This window comes from Balaenoptera musculus, chromosome 8, assembly GCF_009873245.2.
Source record: "Balaenoptera musculus isolate JJ_BM4_2016_0621 chromosome 8, mBalMus1.pri.v3, whole genome shotgun sequence".
NCBI lineage: Eukaryota > Metazoa > Chordata > Mammalia > Artiodactyla > Balaenopteridae > Balaenoptera > Balaenoptera musculus.
In genome coordinates this window covers 101,197,479-101,204,051 of record NC_045792.1, presented here as the reverse complement: position 1 = coordinate 101,204,051, position 6,573 = coordinate 101,197,479, and the positions used below count along the sequence as shown (strand labels likewise).

The following is a 6,573-nucleotide window of genomic DNA, read 5'->3' as shown; positions in this document are numbered from 1 at the left end:
ATATATTCGGTCTTTGTCCCTAGTTCCTGACAGAGAGCTCCTAAATCCCTTAGAATCTCGTGGGTAATAGGAATGTCTTTTGTTTTAATGAGGCCACTCTTGGTGGGCTTCTAGAAAGCTTGAGGATGGGGGCTGGTTATCAGAAAGGCATGATTGGAAGGTTGGAACTTTCAGTCCCACCCCCCAACCTCTGGGAAGGGGAGAGGGGCTAGAGATTGGGTTAATCACCAATGGCAATGATTTAATCACTCATACCTACATAATGAAACCTCCATTAAAAACCACTAAATGACAGGGTTCACAGTTTCTGAGTTGGTGAACACATCAGGGTGCTGGTGAGGTGGCACAAACACCCCCACTCCTTGCCCTGTGCATTCTTCCATTTGGCTGTTCCTGAGTTGTATCCTTTATAATAAACTGGTAATAGTAAAACGCTGTACATGTCCTCAGTTCCTCAAGGACCCCATTTATTCTCAAATCTACTAAATGACCCCCAAATCTTTGTTCATCTTTAGTTAGTTCCATATTTCTAATTATTCAGAATTAATCTTCTCTTGCCATTCCCACAATCCCCTGTAGCCTCTCCTCCTCAGTCCCCCTGCTCAGTTTCACAGTTCGGTGAGTGACACTGTCATTCTTCCAGTTTTCTAGGCCAGAAGCACTTGGGCAATTTTCTTAGCTCTTACATCTCCCTATCCTCCCTGCCCAGCTAAATGCTGGTATAAACTCTGTAGCCTGATTAATATAATTACAGTATCTCCACTTAAAGAAAAACAGAAACTTCTGCTGCCTGCTATCACACAATCCCTAAACAAGTTGGAAATGGTTCCAAGTCTCCATCCAGACTTAAAATGTGCCAGTTCTTGCTCCTGCATTCAGTATTTCAAATCCTGTCTTATAAATGTATTCATACAAATAAATATATTTGTATTTAATATAAGACAATGTATTAATATATTTGCATAAGCAAATGTATTAATAAATAAACGAAGCTCTCAAGCACTTTTGATTTTCACAGGCATTCAAAATGGCTAAATGTTACCAGAGCTTTCCAAAAATACAATCCTAAAGACACATAATGAGACGTTGGGATCTTAGATTTCAATATGTGCTTCCTGCACATAAACTCTTCCTTCATTCCCTCAAGGCAAGTGACTCGGTATTTGAATAGCTCCGCCCACATCTGCCCCTGCTCCTACCTATGCTCCTTTTAGGGTCAATTATAGGAAAAATCTTCTTAGGGCTCCATGCAGGGAAATAGATGCCTGACTACATTTTTAAAAATTTTTTTATATTCAGTAAGGTGAAAAGGGGGTATATAGTGTTGAGAAGTAGACATTTAGGGACAAGTATGGAATATAATAGAAACCTGAATTTGAAATAACCACTCACTCTGGACCTAAAGTGGTTAATTTCAACAACTCTCTGTAAAATAATTTGGACTACAGATAAACTAAAGACAAATTAAAAAAAAAAAAAAGTAAAATACATCACTAAGAAGGGAAACCCTCTTTTCTATTTCAAAATAGAAACTGTTACACTAATGAAATGCTAACTAGAATGTAACCAGTCTGAGAAAGGAAATAAACTTTTTCCTTACAATCACTGATTACCACAGCCTGATTTTCACAGCTTCTTTTGAACCATTATAAGTCCCCAATAACACATGTTCCCAGAGGAGCTGCAATACCAGGCTGTGATATTGCGATATAAGAAATATGTATTTGGGAATTCCCCGGTGGTCCAGTGGTTATGACTCCGCACTTCCACTGCAGGCAGCGCGGGTTCAATCCCCTGGTCAGGGAACTAAGAACCCATATGCGGTGCGGCCAACAGAAGGAAGGAAGGACGGAATTTGGTTTTCATCCCTCTTTCCTGGCACAAGAGCTTCTAAAACCTTTGGAATCTCCAGAGTAAAGAGTGTCATTTTGTATGTTAACAAGGTGACCTGCGGGGCTGACCTGCGGGGCGGGGCGGGGCGGCGCGGCGTCCAGGATGAAGACTTGTTGCCAGAAGAACTTGAGTAATTAGGAGTTTGGAACTTTCAGCGCCTTCCCTCGGCCTCCAGAGGGGAGAGGAGCTGAAGGCTGAGTAATCACCAATGGCCAGTGATCGTGCCTATATAATGGAAACTCCATACAAATCCTAATCAACAAGGTTTGGAGAGCTTCCAGGTTGGTGAAAACATCCATTTGCCAAGCAGATGTCACACCTCAAGTGCACAGGGTCATAAGACCCTGTGCTTGGAACCTCGCCCTATGTACCTCTTCATCTGGCTGTTCATTTGTATCCTTTATAATATCCTTTATAATGAACTGATAATAGTGTGTAAAGTATTTCCCTGTGTTCTATGAGCTGTTATAGCAAATTCAAACCTGAGGAGGGGGTTGTGGGAACCCCCAATCTTTAGCCAACTCAGAAGTGTGGGTAACTTGCGGATCCACTACTTGAGATTGTTGTGTGAAGTGGGGGACAGTCTGTGAGACTGAGCCCTTACTTAACCTGTGGGGTCTGTGCAACCCCAGGTAGTTTTAGAACTGAATGAAATTGTAGGACATCCAGTTGGTGTCCCCACAGCATTGGAGAATTGCTTGGTGGAAAACCCACACATTTAGTGTCAGAAGTACTCTGTGCAGAAAACATCATGGTAGTTAGCAGTAAACAGGCCATTAAAGCAGATTCTTCTCACAGACCCTTGCACTCAAATCTGGAAATGTTATTTAAGGAAGCGTTTTTCTTACTCATTTCACTCAACAGAAAAGGTACAAAATATCTACAGAAATGTAGACATTTAGGGAGATATTTTTAAATAGCAGAAATCTAGATTCTGGTTATCACACTTCCATGAAAAGAGTAAATGATCTCAAACAAAAACTTGTACTACTAAAGGTGCTGACGAGAGAGAAAATTAAAACTCAAAAGTCTAAGAAAAATGGATCTTATAGCAAGTTTGGAAAGGGGAGTCCTTTTTCATCCTCAAATTAGAAAGCAGCATTAGAATTGAGTTACCATATAGCAAGTTTCTTTAAAATAGTTATATCAATAATTTACAAAACACTTGTATAGGTAACTAAAATTTGATTTGGGGAATAAAACTGATACCTAAATGTTTTTCTTACTTATAGAAAATAAAATTCTGTACAGAAAAATCAAACTGAACCTAGACAAATTATTAGAATAAGAGTTCAATAAAATACTAGACATAAAATAATATACAAAAACAATTCTGGGGCTTCCCTGGTGGCGCAGTGGTTGAGAATCTGCCTGCCAATGCAGGGGACACGGGTTCGAGCCCTGGTCTGGAAAGATCCCACATGCCACGGAGCAACTGGGCCCGTGAGCCACAATTACTGAGCCTGCGCGTCTGGAGCCTGTGCTCCGCAACAAGAGAGGCCGCGATGGTGAGAGGCCCGCGCACCGCGATGAAGAGTGGTCCCCACTTGCCGCAACTAGAGAAAGCCCTCGCACAGAAACGAAGACTCAACACAGTCATAAATAAATAAATAAATAAATAAAAGACCGTGAATTTCTTTAAAAAAAAAAAAAAAGCAAACTGGGCTATTCATTTCAGTAACAGTCAAGTGGTCTTAGTTTGCATTCAATTAAAAAAAAAAAATTCTGTTCTGTACACCAGTAGCAAACAACTAGAAAATGTCTTTTTTTTAAAGTTGCCATATACACTAGCAATGAAAACTAAGAGCTAAGATAAAATCTAACAGTAAATAGATAACTTCTTTATGAAGGAAAAGATAATATCCTACAGAAACACATTCACACAAAAAACACTGAGTACCTAGTAGTATGTGCCAGGCACTTTTCTATGAGCTGGGGTGGTAGCGAGGAAAGAGACCCTGCTTTCATGAAGCTTAATTCCACTGAGTGAAAGAAAGACAATTAAAAAATACTCAAACATACATAATATGTCAAATGATTACAAGTGCTTTGAAAAGATAGAGGAGGGTGAGAAGGAGATTTCTTTATTCAAGGAAGTCATCTCTGATGAGGTGACATTTGAGCAAAGACCCAAGGAGGTAAAGGAACAAGGGAGCTTTCTAAAAGAAAGTTTTCTAGGTGAGGGAATAGCAAGTGTAAAGACCAAAAGGAGAAATGTCACATATTCATGAATACAAAGATTTGATGTCATAAAGAAATTAATGCTCCCTGATGAAATAAAATTATTTTAAGTCAAGATAGATAAGAAAAATTTAACATAAAATTTTTCTCTGCAGTTTGAGCCACTACCCCGCCCCTTTAGTGTGCATTGTGCATCTGCATTATGCATTAATTACATCCCCTTAGAACACACAGCAATGCCTACTTGCAAAAAGAAACAAAAAGCAAACAAACAAAGCAATTTCCTCCTGGCACCAGGAAGGTAACTCCTTAGAAGATAACATTCCTTTCTCAATTCTGTAAGGGGTCACAATAACTCACAACTTGCCTTGTTGGACTATGTTACTTTGATGTATGACCCTTTGTCTCAAAAACTTATAAAACTGTGCTTTGACCTCTAACAGAGGAATAGTCTCTCCTGGGTTATAATACTCAGGTTGGCTTAAATAAAATTTTCCAGTTCTTTCTTAGATTGACTATTGGTTAATTTTTTCATTGACATCCCCAAACAATCTGTCTATCCACTGCAATTCCAATACAAATCTGAATATCTGTTCTTGGGAACTTTATGATTCTATAACATGTGTAAGAGAAAAGGGCCAAAAACAGTAAAGATATTTTTTTTAAAGTAATATTTTTGAAGACAAATCCTACCATATACCAAACATTTTATATTCTTAAGTAATAATAATAGCATGCTAAAGTAATAATAATAGCATGCTATAGCCACAGGGATGGACAAATGGACCAATAGAACAGAATATGAAATCTAAAAGAAACTCATGCATATTTGAAACCTTAATATATGCAGAGATAATATTACAACCACTGGAGGAAGGAATAGCTATTCACCAAATGGTGCTGAAAAAAATAAAATTAGGTCACTATTTAAAAGTAAACACAATAATATATTCCAAGTGATTAAAAGACCTAAGTATGAAAAGCAAATATTTAAAATTTTTAGAAAAAAAATTAGAATATCTTTCTGACTTCAAGGTAAGGAAGGAGTTCTTAAACAAGACACAAAAGCACAAAACATTAAGAAAAGAACTGATAAATTCTGCAAGAAAAATCTGTGCATCACGAGACCATAACAAACTGAAAAGACAAGCCACAAACGGGAGAAGACATAGTATCTGAAACTAATAAAACAACAGAGTCTTGCATAAAACATATAAATCACTGAAAACCAGTAAGGAAAAGGCCAACAACCTGGTAGAAAAAAAAAAAATTTACAGACTACGAACAGTCATTTCACAAAATTGGATACATAAAAGAATGGCCAGTGAACTCTTAACCACAGATTCTTAACCACTGTGCCACCAGGGAAGTCCAACAGTCTGCACTTTAATTGACATCTATCCCAAAAGGGAGAACCACACCATTCATGGAGGAACTGCGACATCAGATTGATTTGTGGAACGGATGGAGCAAGCCTCTGGTTCATCTCCCTGTTCCAAAATTTCACTTAATAAAGTATCCTCAGGGCTTCCCTGGTGGTGTATTGGTTAAGAATCTGCCTGCCAACGCAGGGGACACGGGTTCAAGCCCTGGTCTGGGAAGATCCCACATGCCACAGAGCAACTAAGCCCATGCGCCATAACAACTGAGCCTGCGCTCTAGAGCCCACGAGCCACAACTACTGAAGCCCAGGCGCCTAGAGCCCGTGCTCCACAACAAGAGAAGACACTGCAATGAGGAGCCCACGCACCACAACGAAGAGTAGCCCTCGCTCGCCGCAACTAGAGAAAAGCCCGTGCACAGCAACGAAGACCCAATGCAGCCAAAAATAAAATAAATAAAATAAATTATTTTTAAAAATAAAATAAAATAAAGTATCCTCAGGTAGAGGATTTATGAGATGTTAAATGATAAGAACAGATACTAACCTTGATCTTAGGCCAAAACCCAAAGAAACAACCTATAATTAAGATTCCCTAACCAACAAGGACCTACTGTATAGCACAGGGAACTATATTCAATATTTCGTAATAACCTGTAAGGGAAAAAATCTGAAAAGAATGTATCTACGCATATGTGTGTGTGTGTGTGTATACGTGTAGCTGAATCACTGTGCCGTACACCTGAAACGACACAACATTGTAAATCAACTACACTTCAATTAAAAAAGTGAAAAATTCTCATCAGCCTTTGCTTCCCAAACTTTCACGCAAGGCCATAGAAGCAGCCTTAAAGTTGTTCCTTTTAAAATTCCACATATTTGGCTCTTCCAAAAACCAATCTAATCCTTCCCTGGGAGAGTTTCCCACTGTCACATTCCTCCACGGTTCAGGAAATAAGGAAATTCTGTTCTCAGATTGAATTTTTGCCCTACAGGTGAACATCCTACGCCTGCTCCTTGCAGAGCACTGCTCATTGGCTTATTCCTACTCCTCTACTAATAGAGGCAGTGCCTCTTGCTGCCAGGAGAGGGCAGACCAATTCCCTGGAGCAGCTGCC

General features: G+C 39.2%; 1 pseudogene; it reads right to left on the bottom strand.

Annotated features, from left to right (window-relative positions):
- Nucleotides 1-5,830: 5,830 nt before the first annotated feature.
- LOC118900311 lies at nt 5,831-6,034 on the bottom strand (annotated as a pseudogene).
- Nucleotides 6,035-6,573: the final 539 nt, after the last annotated feature.